Below are 23277 nucleotides of genomic sequence, written 5' to 3' on the forward strand. Positions count from 1 at the left end.
TGGCCATCATATTAGAGCAGGGATCGACAAATCCCGGGCGCCAGGTCGCCATGGCGACTAGAAATAGTGTCCTGGCGACTTGGCTTGGAAGGTGGGCAAAAACAAAAAAAAAGCTGGTGCCATCTGGTGGTGAGCCGTTGGTATTACAAGTTATTACCACCAGATGTGAGCTGGCGCCATCTGGTGGTGGCCGTTGGTATTACAAGTTAAGCATTACAAGTTAAACAGCAATTCTAATGTCATTTTTCACTATTTTCACTGCCATCTTTTTCCCTCTAATTAGAATAAAAAATATATATAATGTTTGGGGGTTCTAACACCCTAGAGAATAAAATGGCGATCATTGCAATGCTTTCTGTCACGCCGTATTTGCGCAGCGGTCTTACAAGCGCACTTTTTTGGGAAAAAATTACACTTTTTTTAATTAAAAAATAAGACAACAGTAAAGTTATCCCCATTTTTTTTAATATTATGAAAGATAATGTTACGCCGAGTAAATTCATACCCAACATGTCACGTTTCAAAATTGCGTTTGAACACCATTTACATATGCGGCCGCTGCTTACGTATGTGTTCGCTTCTGCGCGCAAGCTCGTCGGGACGAGGTGCGTTTTCTGGCTCCTAACTTTTTTAGCTGGCTCCTAGATTCCAAGCAAATTTGTCAACCCCTGTATTAGAGTGTGCTAGAATGCTTAAAGCTGCATGAAGGGTGAATATCTCCTAAACCAGGGGTCTCCATACTTTTCAAACAAAGGGCCAGTTTATTGTCCTTCAGACTTTAGGAGGGCCGAATTGTGGCCAGCGGGGGGCAGAAAATTTCATGGGCCCAGCATCATTAAGAACAAATATGGCCTTAGGGTTGGTGGTCAATAGGAGGAGGAGTAGTGCCCTTATTAGTAGGGGAAATTGTATCCCATTATTGGTATCGGTGGAAGAAATAGTGCCCATTGTTGGTGTCAGTGGGAGAAATAGTGCCTCATATCAGTGGGAGAAATAGTGCCCCAAGGGCCGGATAAAGGCTAGCAAAGGGCCACAGTTTGGAGACCCCTGTCCTAAACCATGCAGGTTTAGGCAATATTAATTTTACCTACAGGCAAGCCTTATTATAGGCTTACCTGTAGGTAAAAAAATGACCAAGCGGGCAATACAACTGCAATCTTTTTTACCACATATTATGTAGCAGAATACATAGTGGCATAAATTTATGAAGAAATTTGATTTTTTTTAAACATTTTTATTGGATAGGTTTTTACAGCAGAAAGTAAAAAATATACCGTAGTTTTTCTTTCAAAATTGTCGCTTTATTTTTGTTTATAGCGCAAGAAGCATTTTTCAGTGATGGGGACAAATTGAAAGGTGAGCAACATTTTTAAACGTTTGGCCAAATAAATGATTTTTTTTTTATTTTTTATCTTTCCCTAAACAGTGTTTGCATTAATTCAATGCTTTGAGAATAAAAAAGGGAAATTGCAATTTAAAGGATATTAAAAGTTGACAGCTAAGGAGGAGAGAGAAAAGAAAATGGTACTTTGAGGAAACCCTCTTCCTCTACCTCCATTTTCTGCAAAAAATGTATTTAAGAATGCTGGTGTGCGGGATCCTCGGAAGACCCAGAACACTTCCACATCATTCCACGCCATTTAATTCTCTAGGGTGTTAGAATAAAAAATATATATAATGTTTGGGGGTTCTAATTAGAGGGAAGGAGATGGCAGTGAAAATAGTAAAAATTACGTATTAGAATTTCTGTTTAACTTGTAATGCCAACAGCCACCACCAGATGGCGCCAGCTGACAGAAATAAGAGCTTGGGACTTCACAAGGCCGCGAAGCAGTGGCCTCAATTACCGGCCGCCACGGGCCCACCGCGATCGCGTGGTGGGGGGAGCACGGAGGCACAGGATCCTGTGTCGGCCGGTAATTGAGGCTGCGGCTTTGTGAAGTCCCAAGCTCTTATTTCTGTCAGCTGGCGCCATCTGGTGGTGGCCGTTGGCATTACAAGTTAAACAGAAATTCTAATATGTAATTTTTACTATTTTCACTGCCATCTCCTTCCCTCTAATTAGAACCCCCAAACATTATATATATTTTTTATTCTAACACCCTAGAGAATTAAATGGCGATCGTTGCAATACTTTCTGTCACGCCGTATTTGCGCAGCGGTCTTACAAGCGCACTTTTTTGGGAAAAAAACTACACTTTTTTTAATTAAAAAATAAGACAACAGTAAAGTTATCACAATTTTTTTTATATTGTGAAAGATAATGTTACGCCAAGTAAATTGATACCCAACATGTCACGCTTCAAAATTGCGTCCGCTCGTGGAATGCCAACAAACTTTTACCCTTTAAAATCTCCATAGGCGACATTTAAAAAAAAAAATCTACAGGTTGCATGTTTTGAGTTACATAGGAGATCTAGGGCTAGAATTATTGCTCTCACTCTAACGATCGTGGCGATACCTCACATGTGTGGTTTGAATACCGTTTACATATGCGGACGCTACTCACGTATGTGTTCACTTCTGCGCGCAAGCTCGTCGGGACGGGGCGCGTTCTCTGGCTCCTAACTTTTTTAGCTGGCTCCTAGATTCCAAGCAAATTTGTCAAACCCTGATATACACACACATATACATACACACTATTTTTTTTTTATATACTTTATTTTCTGGCGTATAAGACTACCTTTTACACTTAAAAAAAAATGGCCAAAAAGCAGAGGTCGTCTTATATGCCCGGTCATCTGTTTAGAAGCCTGCTGTATGTGCAGTAATACTGTATGTAGCTTTGGCTACATACAGTATATACCGCTTAGCCAATCCCGGTGAACGACGTATTCAAATGAATACAGAGCCTGCTCGGATTGGAGTAACAACCTCTGCCAATCCCAGCAGGCTACATACAAGTAGCCTGCTCGGATTGGCTTTGAGAGCCAGAGAGGCGTAGGCTGATGATATTACAGCCTATGCCTATCCATATCCAAGCAGGCTTTGTAGCCTGCTTGGATATGGATATGGATTGGATATGGATACATATCCAATCTTGGATATGGATACATCGCTTGCCGATATGGATGTAGAATCAGGGCAGGACTTAGGGTGGTGGGGGCCCCTGGGCTTGAGTGTTGAAGGGGCCCCCTGGAGCCAAGAATTGGGGGGGGGGGTCGAAGTTGTTGAGCGGGGGGGGGGAATTGAAGTTGTTGAGCGGGGGGGAGCGCATTAAAGTTGAGTGGGGGGTGTGCATTAAAGTTGTTGAGCGGGGGGGGAGTGCCTCTCACCTGTGCCAGCAGCCGGGGCCACAGACTGTCATTAGCCCGGCTGTCGGCTTTCTTCCCTTCAGCAGCCACAGTCCTCAACACACCACTCCGGTTCCTCCTGCTTCCGTGCTGCCTCCTCTTGCAGTGCGGGAAAATTAACCCTTTTGCGGGACTGCGGGAAGAAGCGGTCTGTGCGGGAAAGTCCCACAGAATCCGTGCGTGTTGGGAGGTATGCGCAGGGCCGCCATCAGGAATTTTGGGGCCCCTTGCACAGCTTAAGGCATGGGCCCCCTGAAGCAGAGAACCTAGGGGGGGTGCTGCCGCCTGAAATTGAGAAGCGGGGGGGCCTTTACAAAAAAAAGAAGAAATAAAGAAGAAAACAAATAAATTATATATATATATATATATATATATATATATATATATATATATATATATATAAATAAATAAAAAAATAAAAAGGGGGGTAGCCATCCCGGGGCCCTGGGGACCTCTGGGCCTTTTAATGAAAAGAAAAAATAAACCTCTGGGCCCTTTAATAATAAAAAAAATAAACAAACATTTATAAAAAATACATACAAAAAGGGAGGTTGCCATCCGGGGCCCTGGGGACCTCTGGGCCCCTGGGAAACTCTGGGCCTTTTAATAAAAAAATAAACATTTATTAAAAAAAATAAAAAAAGGGGGGGTTGCCACATGGGGCCCTGGGGACCTCTGAGCCCTTTAATAAAAAAAAAAAATATATATATAAAAAATGTACTTTTTTTTATAAAAAAGGTGGGTTGCCATCCGGGGGCACCTGGAGACCCCTAGGCCCTTTAATAATAATAGTAAATATATAAAAAAATATATATATATATATATATATATATATATATATATATATATATATAAAAATAAAAAAGGGGGGGGGCCCTGGGCTTGAGCCCAGTCAAGCCCAATGGTAAGTCCGGCCCTGTGTAGAATACATCGCTTGCCGTGATTGGCTCCAGCAAGAAGGAAGAAGAATATGGCTCCAGCTCTAGTAAGAATGAAGAAGAATATGGCTCCAGAAGGAAAAACTATGAAGCCTCGGAAGGGGGGGGGGGTCGTCTTATACGGTGAGTGCAGGCAAAAAATCTAGGGGGTCGTCTTATACACCCGGACGCCTTAGACACCGGCAAATATGGTATATATATACACACACACACACAAACAATGGTGTATACAACATGTCAAACAGAATTCTAATTATTACATAGAAGTAGCCAACAAGTTTTATTCCCCTATTGTTTTAATCTCAATGTCTGTTTTGTCTTTTTTAATTTTTCAATAAAATAATTACGGTAATGTTAAGATGTTTGTTATTTGTCTGGTGGAGACAATTTAACACCCAAATCCAATACACATTCGTTTTCCCTGCATTTCAGAATAATTATTATTTTATCCCCAATAGAAAGCCAACCTGAATGGCAACAATGAAGCTATTTTCTGTAAAATAGAGTGAAACATCCATTATGATTTTAAAAACCAGCAACGAAAGTGTCTGGTTGGGAATAAAGCACTCCAGCCCTTGCGCCTTATCTGTTGAAAGCTTACACAAGGTCAGGAACCAATAGACAATGGAACGCCACGCGTCCTATCACTGAACATTGGGAGATCAGTACATTAAGAACAAAAACAATCAATTTTAATTATGTTGGGGCACCTGACAAAACAAGATTAATTGTGGCCATCAATATGCAGGGAGGCCCACCTGGCTCCATACTGGGACACAAATGTACATTTTAAATAACCACTCTAATCTGTAAGCAAAATCAATACAGCGCAAAACATTTCACCATTCTTTGTAGTTTCGTGAGGCTGCGTGCCCAATGAGGACCTGCAGATTCCGGGAACCTTAAACCCTTCTCTTACCACTAGCTTATTTTATTTGTAAAAGGAAATTCATTTTTTTCTCATTTCAAAACAAGCTATTCTGTAATATAATGCAAATAAAAAAAATCCATTTCAATCTCCAGCTATATTTTTCTTAAAACAGAAAAAAATAAAAATTATGTTGCTTCTTGGCAACCACAGCAACTCCGGGAGCATTCTGAGCGCCGTCCAACTATACACTGCACTCACAAATCTTACCCAGACTGCCCCATTGTTTCTTCCAGAAGTCCAAGAGCTTGAGGTGGGAATCATTAGCCCCGATTCATCAACATTCCAGTAACACTTAAAGACCCACTTAAGTGGCCTTTTAACCACTTAAGCCCCGGACCATATTGCTGCCTAAAGACCCAAGGGGTTTTTACAGTTCGGGACTGCGTCGCTTTAACAGACAATTGTGCGGTCGTGCGACGTGGCTCCCAAACAAAATTGGCGTCCTTTTTTCCCCACAAATAGAGCTTTCTTTTGGTGGTATTTGATCACCTCTGCGGTTATTTTTTGCGCTATAAACAAAAATAGAGCGACAATTTTGAAAAAAATGCAATATTTTTTACTTTTTGCTGTAATAAATATCCCCCAAAAACATATAACATTTTTTTTTTCCTCAGTTTAGGCCGATACGTATTCTTCTACCTATTTTTGGTAAAAAAAATCGCAATAATCGTTTATCGGTTGGTTTGCGCAAAATTTATAGCGTTTACAAAATAGGGGATAGTTTTTTTTGCATTTTTATTTTTTTTACTACTAATGGCGGCGATCAGCGATTTTTTTCGTGACTGCGACATTATGGCGGACACTTCGGACAATTTTGACACATTTTTGGGACAATTGTCATTTTCACAGCAAAAAATGCATTTAAATTGCATTGTTTATTGTGAAAATGACAGTTGCAGTTTGGGAGTTAACCACAGGGGGCGCTGTAGGAGTTAGGGTTTACTTTGTGTGTGTTTACTAGTGTAGGGGGGTGTGGCTGTAGGAATGACGTCATCGATCTTGTCTTCCCTATAAAGGGAATGACGCGATCGATGCGCCGACACAGTGAAGCACGGGGAAGCCGTGTTTACACACGGCTCTCCCCGTTCTTCAGCTCGGGGGAGCGATCGCGACGGCGCGGCTAAAAACAAATAGCCGCGCCGTCGTCCCGGATCGCTCCCCGAGCGGACCCGACCTCCGCATGTACCGGGGGGGGGTCCCGATCGGACCCCCCACCCACGTCTAGCAGAGGATGTACAGGTACGTACATGTGCCTGTCCGTGCCATTCTGCTGACGTATATGTACATGAGGAGGTCGGGAAGTGGTTAATCAGTATTAATGGATGCCACTTTAGCATTCCCTAACCGCTTGCCGACCGACGCACAAACCTATACGTCGACAGAATTTCCCGCCGGCGACGGGCTCGCGACCTTGTCGCGAACTCCGTGACCGTGCCCGCGGACTCTATGTCCGCCGGTGTCCCGCGATCGGTTCACAGAGCTGAAGAACGGGGAGATGTCAGTGTAAACACAACACCTCCCCGTTCTTCCTAGTGACATGTCACCGATCGTCTGTTCCCTCTAATCGGGAACAGCGATCAGTGACATGTCACTCGTAGCCACGCCCCCTAACAGTTAGAAGCACTCCCTAGGACACGCTCAACCCCTTCAGTGCCCTCTACAGGTTAACCCCTCCACTGCCAGTGTAATTTTTATGCTTCATTTCCACTGACGTTTTTACAGCCACTTTTCTGAGCGTTTTTTACAGCTTAAAAACGCCTGTCCATGTTATTCTATGGCATCATGCCCACATAGGCGTTTTTGAGCTGCAAATGGCATAGGTGTTTTTGAGCTGTAAAAAAAACGCAGGGCCAGGGCGTTCTGAAGCTCCAGAATAGAGCTGTAAAAACGCCAGACGTTAAAAAACGCTCAACAAAATAAACATGGACAGGCGTTTTTAAGCTGTAAAAAAGGCTAACAACAGTGGCTGTAAAAACGCCAGTGGAAATGAAGCCTTACAGTAATCCATGCATTTTTATAGCAAAAATGGTGTCAAAAGTGTCCGATGTGTCCGCCATAATGTCGCAGTCACGATAAAAATCGATGATCGCTGCCATTACTAGTAAAAAAATTAAATAAAAATGCCATAAAACTATCTCTTATTTTGTAGACGCTATGGGCCAGATCCACATACAAGTAGATCGGCGCAGCGTATCAGAGATACACTACGCCGCCGTACCTTACCTGGCGTATTTTCGAATCCTCAGCGAGTTTGCGCCGTAAGTTACGGCGGCGTAGTGCATTTCTGGCGGCGGATTTGAAATTGGGCGGGTTGGGGGTGGGTTTCATTTAAATGAAGCGCGTCCTCGCGCCGAATGAACTGCGCATGCGTTGTTTTGAAATTTCCCGCCGTGCATTGCGCTAAATGACGTCGCTAGGACGTCATTTTTTTTAACTTAGACGTGAGTTACGTCCATTCCGATTCACGGACGACTTACGCCAAAAAAAAAAATTCAAATTTCGACGCGGGAACGACGGCCATACTTAACATGGCAAGTCTATGTATACGCCGCAAAATACCATCATTAACTATACGGCGGAAAAAGCCGACTACAGACGACGTTAGAAAATGCGACGGCCGCGCGTACGTTCGTGGATCGACGGAAATAGCCAATTTGCATACCCGACGTGGAAAAAGACGCAAACTCCACCCAGCGGGCGCCGAAGTGTTGCATCTAAGATCCGAAGGCGTACGAAGCCGTACGCCTGTCGGATCGAACCCAGATGCCGTCGTATCTTGGTTTGAGGATTCAAACTAAAGGCACGACGCGGGTAATTTGAAAGTACGCCGGCGTATCAGTAGATACGCCGGCGTACTTGCTCTGTGGATCTACCCCTATAACTTTTGCTCAAACCAATCAATAAACGCATATTGCGTGTTTTTTTTTACCAAGAATATGTAGAAGAAAACGTATCCGCCTAAACTGAGGATGTTTTATATATATATATATATATATATATATATATATATATATATATATATATATATATATATATATATATATATATATATATATATATATATAAATATAATAGCAAAAAGTAAAACAATATTGAAATTTTTTCTAAATTGTCGCTCTATTTTTCTTTATAGCGCAAAAAAATAAAACCACAGAGGTGATCAAATTTCACCAAAAGAAAGCTTTATTTGTGGGGGGAAAAAAAAAAGGACGTAAATTTTGTTTGGGAGCCACGCCCCAAGACCGCGCAATTGTCAGTTAAAGCGACGCAGTGCCGAATCGCAAAAAGTGGCCTGGTCTTTGGCCAGCGAAATAGTCCGGGGCTTAAGTGGTTAAAGGCGAATTGCACCTTTTACAGAATATGGTCTATGCAGATAAGGGACCACAGCATAATTTTAATGGCATACCTTTAGGCCATTTGGGCAACCCTGAAGCCTAGCTAGTATTAAAAATAAAACAAAAAACTCCCAATGGCCAATCCCCACATTCTGTTTTGTTAATACGATGCAAAAAAAACATTTTTTTCACTTTTGAAATGCTGGGATTGACTGGTCAAAGCTTGCAGCCTTTCCCCATAGCCGAGATCCTCCAGACCATTTATTAGCTTTGTTGCCCTTCTCTGTACCCTCTCCAGTTTCGGCACATCCCCCCTGAGGACTGGTGCCCAGAACTGGACGGCATACTCCAGATGTGGCTGGACCAGAGTCTTGTAGAGTTGGAGAATGATATTGATTATAATTTTTTTTCCTTTTTTGTCAGGCATTAAAATTCTCATGGACATTTGTTCCACTTTAGATACGTATTTTAAGTCATTGATCTCCTGGTGGTTATGGTTAAAGTTCCCTTTTGTTCTATAGCTATCGTGAACTATGATGGCATGATGCCCTCAGGACACCACATTATTTTAGTTTAATTTAAAATTCCACTTTCTGTGCTAAAATGATATGACGCTTAAAAAAAAACCTTTACAGCTCATCAGTTTAAAAGTTTACCACAGAATTATTCCTCTCATTTTGGAGTATGTGATGTCGTCTTATATGTGTTGTGCAATCAGCGTTAAATACATGCACATGCTCTTAATGCACATTTGCATTGGTGTGTGTGTGTGTGTGCATGAGGCCATAAGTTTGTTTACATGTCATTACTGAGCCGCTGTCAGATACGGCAGCAGTAAAAGGGTTAAATGCCAGAGGAGCTTGATGAATCATTAATATTAGAGGTTATGCTGGCCAAGAGTACTGCACGTCTGGATGGGTGTCAAGACGCCAAGAAGCTCCCACCTAATTAAAAGGAAGCTTGTGCGGTGGCCTTTCATTTATGAAGTGAACAGGACTGGAAAAATTCTGCAATGGAGAGTTGCAATCACTAGCACCATAAGAAGCGTTCTGGCTTGGAAGAAAGTCTGTATTTGCATCCAAATACAATGCAAGCTGGAAAATAGGCCCCTTGGATTACTTACTATTGCACCCCAAATATAAAATTTGAGCCTAACAAAACGGCTAGCTTTACAAAGGTTAAAGGATTAGTCTACTTTTGTGACCATGTTTAACCGCGTGCCGACTGCCTAACGGACATATACGTCGGCAGAATGGCACTAGCAGGCAAAGCATTGTACAGGTACGTTACTTTGAATCTGCCACCTAGCGGCCGTGCCCTGTTTTGCCTTGTGACAGCACACTGATCGCCCGCTCCCTGTCACCGGGAGCAGTGATCAGTGTCGTGTCACATATAGCCCAGCCCCCACACAGTTAGAATCACTCCCTAGGACACACTTAACCCCTTCCTTGCCCCCTACTGCTTAACCCCTTCACTGCCAGTGTAATTTACACAGGATTTTTATAGCACTGTTCGCCGTATAAATGACAATGGTCCCAAAATCGTGTCAAAAGTGTCCGATGTATCTGCCGCAAAATCACAGTCATGATAAAAATCACTGATCACCGCCATTACTATAAATAAATATATAAAAATGCCATATAAAAATTTTGTCGACGCTATAACGTTTGCCCAAACCAATCAATATACGCTTATTGCGATTTTTTTACAAAAAATATGTAGATGAATACATATTGGCCTAAACTGAGGAAAAATTTAATTTTTTGAATTTTTTTTTATATATATACATTTGGGGGATATTTATTATAGCAAAAAGTAAAAAAATATTGCATTTTTTTTTCAAATTTTCACTCTTTGTTTATAGCGCAAAAAATAAAAACCGCAGAAGTGATCAAATACCACCAAAAAAAAAGCTCTATTTGTGGGGAAAATTTTGTTTGGGAACCACGTTGCACGACCGTGCAATTGTCAGTTAAAGCGATGCAGTGCCGAATCGCAAAAATGCCTCAGCCACTTATGATTGGCAGTGCGAAGCGACAGCTTTCTGGCGGGATAGCTTAGGTGGGTTCAGACTAGGACCAGAACATGCCTGAGCTCATCCCTACTGAAGAGGGTGGCCATTGCTGAATTGATGAGGAAGTTGGGCTTAGCAATGGAACATGGATAGGTGGTAGAGAAATGGGCAATATATGCTTTTATATAGAAAGTGGATCTAAAAAAGGTTTAAAAAACCCGAATTGTACTGTAAAAAAAACGTATACTTAACCCTGTAAAAAACAAAAACAGAGGTCTATTCGTTTTGAATGCAGCCAGCAGTGCACTACAGATCGAAATTCTCCCCTCAAAATTACCGTACATTAAATATTGGGACAGGGAAAATAGAGTACTGTCAGTGATACTTTTTTTATTTGCACCAACATATAATTTTTCATGGACAAACTTTCGGGGTGTGTCCCCATCTTCAAGGTACTGCTTGGACCTTGAAGGGGACACACCCGAAAGCTCGTCCATTAAAACTTATATGTTAGTGCAAATAAAAAAAGAGTATCACTGACAGTACTCAATTTTCTCTGTCACAATTGCACCAATACGGCTAAAATCACCTCAAGTATAGGCAGTGGCACAAATACTGTCATAGCTCAAAAAATGTCTCCTTGTTTGTGTGAAGTTCTAAATACCATTTCATGCTGCAACGTGGAAGTGCACAACCGGATATTGGCTCCCGCTCCCAACAGCGGTCTCCTCTGTTTGCTGAAACAGTCACAGCTTACAAAATGGCTTCCCTCAGTGCTCCCACACACAGATAAATCCAGCGTCTGCGACGGCTGCTCATCCCACAAAACAGCCGTCTCTCACCAGGCAGGCTGACTAGGAGGCGTTTTTCTTAAAAAGTTGCATTTCTCTTTGAGCACATTGAAATACAAGGATCTCGGTAAAATATTTTACCTCATAAAATATTAAAAAAACTGTACTATTATGCATAACAAATAAAGCACACTTCAGGAAAAATGCATAATGTATAGAAAATTACACGTTTCAGAACGCTGTGGGATTTATACATTGTCCTTTTCCATAAAGCGAAAAGCAATAAAATGATATGAACATAACAGAGTTTAGATTTGAGTCAAATCAGTAATTCAAACCTGAACTAAATACAAAACTAAAACGTATTTCTGGAGATGAAGAAGAGACTGTCCGATTAATGATGTCATTTGTATTTTGGGGAAATTTCACCTCACTTCCTGTCAGGGCAGGAAGTATTCGCAAATCCCTCCAAGAAACACAGGCAAAAAAAATAAAAAATTTTTTAGAAGCTATGGAAGGCCTAGATCTAGAACGTCTAACATTGTTTTATTTGCTTTCTGTCCAAACAACGATTGCACCAACCATTTATTGTAAAGGATGTAAAAGTTAGGAGGGAAATCTCTCCAATTAAAAGAAAATGTCTGATGTTCAGCTTTAAACCGAGTCTGGTAGGTCTGTTAAAAAAAACAAAGAAAAACGTAAAACGGACCCTTACTCCAAACCGTACACAGCTCCAGCTCTATAACGGCTACCAGCTCTGGCCCACGCTTACCTACCTCTCTTGAGCATTACTACTGGATCTTCACTGGCCTCAATATGCAATAGTAAGGTGAACCAAAGCAAGCAACTTGAAATGTGGTCCCTGTTTTCATAAAAAAGGCTCCCCATTTTCTTAAGGGTATCCTAAAAGAGATTGTGAGCAGCACTTTGAGATGCATCTTTATTAAAGTATAAGTTTATATTCCTTTTAGGTCGAAGGGTTTTACAAATTTGCTTGGAATCTATGAGCCAGCTAAAAAAGTTAGAAACCAGAAAACGCGCCCCATACGTGAGCAGCGCCCGCATATTTTAACGGTGTTCAAACTACACATGTTAGGTATCGCCGCGATTGGTAGAGCGAGAGCAATAATTCTAGCCCGAGACCTCCTCTGTAACTCAAAACATGCAACCTGTAGAATTTTTTAAACGTCGCCTATGGAGATTTTAAAGGGTAAAAGTTTGTCGCCATTCCATGAGCGGACGCAATTTTGAAGTGTGACATGTTGGGTATCAATTTACTCGGGCGTAACATTATCTTTCACAATATAAAAAAAATTGGGCTAACTTTACTGTTGTCTTATTTTTTAAATTAAAAAAAAAGTGTATTTTTTCCCAAAAAAGTGCGCTTGTAAGACCGCTGCGCAAATACGGTGTGACAGAAAGTATTGCAACGACCGCCATTATATTCTCTAGGGTGTTATATATATATATATATATATATATATATATATATAGAAAATATATATAGAAAATATATATATATATATATATATATATATATATATATATATATATATATATATTCTCTATATATATTCTCTATATATATTTTCTATATATATTTTCTATATATATATATATATATATATATATATATATATATATATATATATATATATATATATATATATATATATATATATATATATATATATATATATATAGATATAAAAAAGGAGGTGAAAAAAGGGCCAAGCTGGGAGATGACAAATAATAAAATCATTTTAATTAAGAAAAAAAATCAGGTTTTTACTTAAAATAAAAATAAAAGCCATATGAAGCTATTTAAACCAGTTCCCCCCCACACCACCAAAAGAAAGCTCTATTTGTGGAAAAAAAAAGGATGTCAATTTAATTTGGGTGCAAACGTTGCACGACCACGCAATTGCCAGTTAAAGCAACGCAGTGCGGTATTGCAAAAAATGGCCCGGTCAGGAAAGGGGGGTTAAACCTTCAAAGTAGTTAATGTTGGCGGGATAACTAAACTTCAGACCTATAAATTAGTATTTTAACACGATTGCAAAAATAAAAAGTGCACACTCAGTTGTGGCAGCGGGAGGATAGATTATATATATATATATATATATATATATATATATATATATATATATATAATGTGGTGTGTGTATATACACACACACACACACATATATTATATATATATATATATATATATATATATATATATATATATATATATATATATATATATATATATATATATATATATATATATATATATATATATATATATATATATATATATATATATATATATTGTTGGGATTGGGAATAGAGGCGAGCGGTATTCCCCACCTCCCCAGTGATAAAAAGGTGCAGTATTCCCGCTCCCCCGTGCCGCCCCGCACACCCCGCCACATCAATTACCCCTCAGACAATATTCCAAAACCGGAAACGCGCTGAACGGAACTACATAGGACAGGATCATTTACCAGCCACTTCGCTTCTCCCTCCGCACCGGCTCCTTAGCAACCTGCAGACACGTACAGCTCACGTCCGTACGTCCCCTTTATGCAATACTTCCCATATGTATATCACTCCGCCACCCCCTCCACTCAACCCTTTACAAACTTATACAATATTTTTATAAGTTCAAAAAAAAAAAAATCGTACAGCAACGTGGAAATATTTAAGTCATAAAAGAGAATAGACATTACACAGAAAAACAAAAACGGAACTATATTTTTTATAAGAGTCACTATTGTAGTCTTCCGCTACTTAGAGGATGCCGGGTGTTGTAGTCTTTGGAGAGGGCCTGTGACGTAGGCACATGGGGAAGCGTATCTATTGGGTAGAACACGTGGCCGGGAATTGGCCCCCTCTCTGTTCCACGCCTCCTCCATGCCTGACTCGGTGCTGAGGGTGAGCGGCGCTGTGATTGGCTGGCGGGGTGAGGATGCGGTGGCAGACAGTGGAAGGGGGTGGTGACGTAAAGCCGTGGCCTCAATTACCGGCCGGAGCAGCGCTCCGCGATCGCGCGGCTGGGGGATACCCCCCGCCAGGTCACTAATTCTAGTCGCAATTGCGACCTGAGCGCACGGGAATTGTCGAACTCTGTTTTAGGACACACGGGCTTCACTTTTCATCCAATTGGTCACTTTGTAGTGTCTTTTTTATTGGGGATCCCTGGGCATCAGAACTTGTGAGCAGTACTTTCTACGTGATTGTGATCAAAATCAAATGTTAATTGGCCATTTTCCCCCCAGATCAAATGTTCTTCTGAGTAGTACAGGAAAATCACAGAAAATCACAGACTGTGATACTCAAATAGTAAAAATGTATGATATTCGGTTTCAGCTTGGTTCTCCACCCATAGAACCTGGGGGGGGGGGGTATTTTCTAGAGTTGGTGAACTGAGCTGACGTCAATTATCATCATATTTTAATATTTTAGCTTTATTGTCTGCTGATCCTGTGTGTGGCCGGGTACCATTTTCTTGAAGTCCAAGCTGAACCAGATGAGCCTTACATCTCCACCAGCATAGTGTCATCAGCCTCAGGACTCACCTTATGGAGCATTAGAGCAGTTCGGTGTTTAATAGCCCACATTGATAAAGTACGTTCTTCCAAGAGTGATTCACAAAAATACCACATTTGGGCTTGTAGGTGGAGCTGGCAATCATATTAAATAAATATTAAAGAGGTGTTCCAGCCAGTTCAAATTCTGAAACTGCAGACTTTTAATATATGGACCCTTCTTGTCCAGGGAGCCCACGATGTTGGCACCCCAGACGATCTTCGGATCGGCTGTCTGGTGCTGCCGCCGCCATTTCCACTAAGGGAAACCGTCAGTGAAGCCTTTCGGCTTCACAGACGGTTCCCTACTGCACTTTCTTTTTTGGCCGGCGGCGGAAGGGGGATGGGGGGCCGAACTACCAAGGGACAGCGCCATGTCTCGGAAGTGGGGACAAGGACCTGTCAAAAAACAGGTATCTGCCGCCGCCCACACCGGAAGGTGCCAAAAAGGGGAGGGCAGCAAATAAGCGGAAGTTCCACTTTTGGGTGGAACGCTGCTTTAAATTCCTATGATTATCAGTTCCATGTAGTGACCATAATACAGTATTTTCCAGATACTAATTTGTACCATATAGGATGTAACATTCAACGTGGACAGACAATACCCTAATAACATTTGATTTCGCCCCTAAATTTATGTCTACGCAATTTCACAGGATAAATAGCTCTGCGCATTTTTTTTTATAAATACACCCCTTTGCGTTGCTAATTGAATAAATCCGAATGAGTACACTTTGGTAAGGACATTACAATTTGTGATTTATGGTGTGTTAATGCTTTTCTATCAGTGCTGTACAGAGCAGTCGTAAATGCTGCTGCGTTACAGTCCTTCCTGCAGAGTAAATGCATTTATTAGTGCCTTCCCATAAAATCCTCTCTACAGAAACCCTCCAAGGGCAAGATGATCTGGGCGCACACAATTGATTGAAGTGATTGCAATTAGAAAAAAAAAATTAAAATACTAGGGGGGGTTGAATGAATATGACAATTTTACACAGCTTTGGTATAAACGTCTAACAAAAATTATATTAAAATTTTTAATTTAATTTTTTCTGGTAATGTTCGTTTAATTAACTGTTGCTACCTAATTAATTTGAAATTATTAACAAAAGGCCACTTAATTGAACTGTGACAGTGTAACAGGAGGTGGTGACCATTTCTGATATATTTGACTGCTCCAGTGAAAGAACGGGTCAGTGAATGCCGCATTAACATGCAAATGATATTGCCGTTTATACACAGAATCTGAACATTACGCTATTTTCTTCCCCCCCCCCCCCTTTATATCTCTCTGCATCAACATTAAGCAAAAGGATCTGTAAATGGAGGGTGATAAGAGATGGATTTAAAAGACAGATTAAATAGTTATTACTTTTCCAGCAATTAAAAAAAAAGCCCATAGCACCAAATTCCAACCGACAGGTTTCTAAATTTAAATAGAACCCGCAGGTATGTTTAAATTGTAATTGACACAAAAGGAGGAAAATCATCAAAAATGTCTCAACTTAACATAAACCACATAAAACCATTAGAATAATATTAAAACCATAAATTCTAGCTAGTACTCCTGTCTATGCACATTCAATTGTTCACAGTATAGAGGATTCATAGCCCCCAATTTGTTTATTCGCAGGGCTAAAGCTGGCCATAGATGGATAGAATGTGGAATAAAAATTCTTAGGAAAATTTGTACGAATTTTTTTCAGAACATTCAAATGTCCGTCGAAACAGTAGATTATGGAATGAATTTACTGACCGAAAACCGCATACAGCGTTAGAAACTTGTCATTTGAGAAGAAAAAAATCCATCCAGCTCCTTTGAATTTATTGGTCACTGGGGTTGAAAACGAACGTCGATTTGACCCCACTAATATTTAGAATAAACTTTCAGAAAGAAAGAATTTTCATTTGAAATTTTACCCATCTATGGCCAACTTTACTTGACATTACATGTAATCGATAATTCTCACCAGCTTGGTAGATGATATATATTGGAGAACAGGGGTGACCAACCCATGGCCCAAGACGGCTATGAATGCAGCTCAAGACAAATTAAAAAAAATGGAAAAAAGTTTTGGCTCAAGACAATTCTTCTTCCAATATGGCCCAGAAAAGTCAAAAAGGTTGGGCACCCTTGTCGTAGACCCAAGATTTCTCTCAACACGTTTCGTGAATAACGTTAATTTCTTTAGGAGAATATTGGCATTGTATATGAATCTATAATATAATGGGATATGAAAGGGTATGGTCCCTTGCGCTACCAAGTGAACTTAATAAAGATGCTGCTAAAACTACAGTGTACAAGTGCACAAAAATTAGATATAAATAGATAAATAGCGATCAGCGCAACTTCCCGAGTTTAATAAAACTCAATAAATAACTGAATCCTATGTGATAATCAAGTGAAATGTCCACACTTTTCAAAATCCAAAAAACAAAACAAAAGTAATTCTTCTGAGCGGTGAAAAAAAACAACACCACAAATCTTCAGATTGTGACAAACTTCTTCTATAAAGAGTGTCAAAATGTCTTCTGTGTGTAATCTTAATACTTAATGCTCCCCCTAGAGCGCTTACCACAAAGAGGAATATAGTAAACCTTCACAATCTTGCAAAGCCATGGTAAACGCCAACTTCCAATCTTCAAGAGTCTAATGCCTTGTACACACGATCGGAATTTCTGATGAAAAAAAGTCAGATGGAATTTCTTCAATCGGATATTCAGACCGTGTGTGTGCCCCATCAGAGTTTTTTCTTTGGAAATTCCGACGGACTTAGAAAGAGAACATGATCTCTTTTTTTCCCGACGGAAATTTCCGTTCGTCTGTATGGAACTCCGACGGAGAAAAAAACACGCATGCTCAGAATCAAGTCGACGCATGCTCGGAAGCATTGAACCTAATTTTTCCTCGGCTCGTCGTAGAGTTGTACATTACTGCGTTCTTGACAGTCGGAATTTGGTGCGACAGTGTGTATGCAAGACAGCTTGAACGGAATTCTGACGGAAAAATACGTCAGAGTTTATCCCGACGGAAAATCCGATCGTGATCATGTGTACAAGGCATTAGGCTCACGGTGATGCAGGAGCCAATTGGGGCTCTCCAATGGTGACGATAGTTTTCTCGACTTCCAGCTATGTGTGGATCTCATCACAGCCCCTCTGTCATGCAATCCTAACTCTACTAGTAGACAGAGGGCATGTGATGAGATCCATACATAGCTGGAATTTGAGAAAACTATCGTCACCATTGGAGAGCCCCAATTGGCTCCTGCATCACCGTGAGCGCAAGACTCTTGAAGATTGAAAGTTGGCGTTTGCCCTGGCTTTGCAAAATTGTAAAGGTTTACTATATTCCTCTTTGAGGTAAGCGCTCTGGGAGCATCAAGTATTAAGATAATCAAGACGATTGCACACACAAGAAATTTTGACACACTATATAGAAGTTTGTCACAATTTGAAGATTTGTGTTGTTTTTTCACCGCTTTTCACCGTTTTATTAAACTCAGGAAGTTGCGCGGATCGCTATTTATATCCTATAATATATTGGGCAGGGTTTGACAAATTTCCTCAGAATCTAGGAGCCAGCTAAAGAAGTTAGGAGCCAGAAAACGCACCCCGTCCCGACGAGCTTGCGCGCGGAAGCGAACACATACGTGAGCAGCGCCCGCATATGTAAACGGTGTTCAAACCACACATGTGAGGTATCGCCGCGATTGGTAGAGCGAGAGCAATAATTCTAGCCCTAGACCTCCTCTGTAACTCAAAACATGCAACCTGTAGATGTTTTTAAACGTCGCCTATGAAGATTTTAAAGGGTAAAAGTTTGTCGGCATTCCACGAGCGGACCCAATTTTGAAGCGTGACATGTTGGGTATGAATTTACTCGGCGTAACATTATCTTTCATAATATAAAAAAAATGGGGATAACTTTACTATTACTTTACTATAACTTTTCTATTTTTTAATTAAAAAAAGTGTAATTTTTTCCCAAAAAAGTGCGCTTGTAAGACCGCTGCGCAAATACGGCGTGACAGAAAGTATTGTAACAATCGCCATTTTATTCTCTAGGGTGTTAGGATAAAAAATATATATAATGTCTGGGGGTTCTAATTAGAGGGAAGAAGATGGCAGTGAAAATAGTGAAAAATTACATTAGAATTGCGGTTTAACTTGTAATGCTTAACTTGTAATACCAACGGCCACCACCAGATGGCGCCACCTTTCAAGCCAAGTCGCCAGGACGCTATTTCTAGTCGCCATGGCGACCGGGATGTGTCGAGCCCTGATATTGGGTATAAATATATAATGTATAATATAGATTACATACAGTGCAGCTTCAGCAGCCTACAGTTAAAATGGTTGCAGCCAGACTTACTGGAGGGAGATTTCTGCAGCACATTTGGCAAGTACAGAATCACAGTATATATAAAATATGCAAAGTGGTTGGAGAGAAGCTTCAGAATGGCAAAGATGTTTTTTATTATAAATTAGGTGAGCAGACTGCAGTTCCTTTTTAAATGAGTTGTAAAGGCAGGTAAAGGCAGATAAAAAACCTTTTGTGTGTAGCAGACACCCCAGCCCCTCCTAATTACTTACATGAGCCCCATCTCTCTCCAGCGATGTCCACGAGTGTCTAACCCGTGGCACGCGTGCCGCTGCTGGCACTCCGAGCCCTTTCTGTGGGCACGCCATCAAATGAGGAAATCACACAGTGAAGCACCGAATCGTCCACACCGCACCGCAAACTACATCTCCCATAGTTCTGTGGGCTAGCGGTGACGTGCCCGAGTGGGAGTGACAAACAATAAGCACCCGGGGTGACGAGCGCAATCATAGAATAGTTTCGTCCACACTTCTAATAACTGCTCCGCCCACCACCGCCTCTCAGCCAATCAGAATCGCTGTAACCCGCCCTTCTTCTGCAGCCCGCCACATTTGACAAGAAGATGCAGGCAGAGATGAAAGCGTGGCTGCGCTATATTGTGCTCTGCTCGGCTGTTCCCTGCACTTACCATGTTCCAACTTCCAGAGCCTTCTTCTCCTCTGTCAGGACCGGAGCTGCTGTGAGGCAGAGCAGGCTTTCTGTGATGTCCCCAGGCCCCCCCAGGCCCCCCTTCCCTTCTCCAGTCAGCAGCACAAGCAGGGAGATCAAAGACACACAGACATGGCTGTGTGCATTCTTCCTCACCCTTCTGCCAGCAGCGGGGGTGGGGATTTATAAAGCAACGGCAGGACTGAGCAGTTTGCAGAAGGGGACTGAATTGCAGGTGATCATTGGCAGTAACCTCTAGCAACTGAATGGTGGGCAGTAATGTATAGCAACTGAATGGTGGGCAGTAATGTATGGTAACCGATAGCAACTGAATGATGGGCAGTAATGTATGGTAACCGATAGCAACTGAATGGTGGGCAGTAATGTATGGTAACCGATAGCAACTGAATGGTGGGCAGTAATGTATGGTAACCGATAGCAACTGAATGATGGGCAGTAATGTATGGTAACCGATAGCAACTGAATGATGGGCAGTAATGTATAGTAACCGATAGCAACTGAATGGTGGGCAGTAATGTATAGTAACTGAATGGTGGGCAGTAATGTATAGTAACTGAATGATGGGCAGTAATGTATAGTAACCGATAGCAACTGAATGGTGGGCAGTAATGTATAGTAACTGAATGGTGGGCAGTAATGTATAGTAACCGATAGCAACTGAATGGTGGGCAGTAATGTATAGTAACCGATAGCAACTGAATGGTGGGCAGTAATGTATAGTAACCGATAGCAACTGAATGATGGGCAGTAATGTATAGTAACCAATAGCAACTGAATGGTGGGCAGTAATGTATAGTAACCGAATGGTGGGCAGTAATGTATGGTAACCGATAGCAACTGAATGATGGGCAGTAATGTATAGTAACCGATAGCAACTGAATGGTGGGCAGTAATGTATAGTAACCGATAGCAACTGAATGGTGGGCAGTAATGTATAGTAACCGATAGCAACTGAATGATGGGCAGTAATGTATAGTAACCGATAGCAACTGAATGGTGGGCAGTAATGTATAGTAACCGATAGCAACTGAATGATGGGCAGTAATGTATAGTAACCGATAGCAACTGAATGGTGGGCAGTAATGTATAGTAACCGAATGATGGGCAGTAATGTATGGTAACCGATAGCAACTGAATAGTGGGCAGTAATGTATAGTAACCGATAGCAACTGAATGGTGGGCAGTAATGTATAGCAACTGAATGGTGGGCAGTAATGTATAGTAACCGATAGCAACTGAATGGTGGGCAGTAATGTATAGTAACCGAATGGTGGGCAGTAATGTATAGTAACCGAATGATGGGCAGTAATGTATGGTAACCGATAGCAACTGAATGGTGGGCAGTAATGTATAGTAACCGAATGGTGGGCAGTAATGTATAGTAACTGAATGGTGGGCAGTAATGTATAGTAACTGAATGGTGGGCAGTAATGTATAGTAACTGAATGGTGGGCAGTAATGTATAGTAACTGAATGGTGGGCAGTAATGTATAGTAACCGAAAGCATAATTTACAGTTTTAATTCTGTGTTGGCACTTTGAAAGAAATAAGTTGGTTTTGCTTCGCGGTTTGGGCACTCGGGCTCAAAAAGGTTCGCCATCACTGGTCTAAGCCGTCCAGGACACTCCTCCTAATTAGCTGAGATACAGCAGCTGCGCCATTGGCGCCCGCAGCTGTCAACCAAAGTCAGTCAGCCAATAGGGGAAAAGGGGGGACGGGTCCAGGCTCAGTGTCTGAATTGACACACGGAGCTGTGACTCGGCTCGGGTTCCCCCAAAACAAGCTGCTTGCTGTGGGGGCACTTGATAGGAGGGAGAGGCCAGGAGCACAGAAGAGGGACCAGAGAAGAGGGGGATTGGGGCTGCTCTGTGGAAAACCAACTGCACAGAGGCAGCAAGTATAAGGCCCTTTTCACACTGCCGCGACATGAGTCACGCGATTTTGCTGCAATTTCAGGGAACTTGGTCTATGGACCTCAACTCGCATCAAAGTCACACCAAAGTAATACAGGGACTACTTTGAAGTCGCACAAATACGAATGGTACTCATTGGAAATCATGGTGTAGGACTGGTCATGTGACTTTGCAGTCAAGTCGGAGGACAAGTTGTACTAGTGTGAAAGGTTGTTTTTTAACCACTTAAGCCCTGGACCATATTGCTAGTCAAAGATCAGAGTACTTTTTGCGATTCTGCACTGCATCACTTTAACTGACAATTGCGTGGTCTTGCGACGTGGCTCCCAAACAAAATTGGCGTCCTTTTTTTCCCACAAATAGAGCTTTCTTTTAGTGGTATTTGATCACCTCTGCGGTTTTAAGTTTTTGCGCTATTAACAAAAATAAAGCGACAATTTTGAAAAAAAGATTATATTTTTTACTTTTTGCTGTAATAAATATCCCCCAAAAAAATATAAAAAAACAATTTTTTTTCCTCAGTTTAGGCCGATACGTATTCTTCTACATATTTTCCGTAAAAAAAAAAAAAAAAAAAAAAAAATCGCAATAAGCGTTTATTGATTGGTTTGCGCAAAAGTTATAGCGTTTACAAAATAGGGGGTATTTTAATGGCATTTTTATTAATATTTTTTTTTTACTAGTAATGGCGGCGATCAGCGATTTTTTTCGGTACTGCGACATTATGGCGGACACTTCGGACACTTGACACATTTTTGGGACCATTGGCATTTGTCATTTTTATAGCGATCAGTGCTATAAAAATGCATTGGATTACTATAAAAATGCCACTGGCAGGGAAGGGGTTAACACTAGGGGGCGGGGCGGGGAAGGGGTTAAGTATGTCCCTGGGTGTGTTCTTACTGTGGGGGGGGGGTGACCTCACTAGGGGAAACACTGATCCTCTGTTCATACATTGTATGAACAGAAGATCAGCATTTCCCCCCCTGACAGGACCGGGAGCTGTGTGTTTACACACACAGCTCCCGGTCCCCTCACTGTAACGAGCGATCGCGTGTGCCCGGCGGCGATCGCGCCCGCCAGGCACACGCACGGGAGTCAGGGGCGTGCGCCCCTAGTTGCCTGCGAGAGAGCCGACGTAGAGCTACGGCCTCTCGCGCAGGAGAGCCAACCTGCTGCCGTAGAATGACGGCAGCAGGTCGGCAAGTAGTTAAAGTATTCTCTGCACTACTTTGACGCGACTTGAATACACAGGCATTGCTTCAAGTCGTGGCAAAAACACGCGACTTTCAGGTTGCAATAGTGGAGACCACGGCAAAATGTTATACAATGCAACGTGTGTGCAACAGTTGTCCATTATCACTGGTCAAAGCCAAAGTCGTATCCAAGTCGCACCAAGCCAAAGTTGCACACAAGTTGGTACACCAAAATTGG

At 41.6% G+C, this 23277-nt stretch overlaps 1 protein-coding gene across 1 annotated transcript in view; it reads right to left on the bottom strand.

Annotated features, from left to right (window-relative positions):
• The window catches only part of MRPL39 (mitochondrial ribosomal protein L39), a 197818-nt gene that overhangs the window by 124163 nt on the left and 50378 nt on the right, over positions 1-23277 (bottom strand). The gene's annotated exons all lie outside the window — the stretch shown is intronic.

This window comes from Rana temporaria, chromosome 2 (assembly GCF_905171775.1).
Source record: "Rana temporaria chromosome 2, aRanTem1.1, whole genome shotgun sequence".
In the NCBI taxonomy this organism is placed as follows: domain Eukaryota; kingdom Metazoa; phylum Chordata; class Amphibia; order Anura; family Ranidae; genus Rana; species Rana temporaria.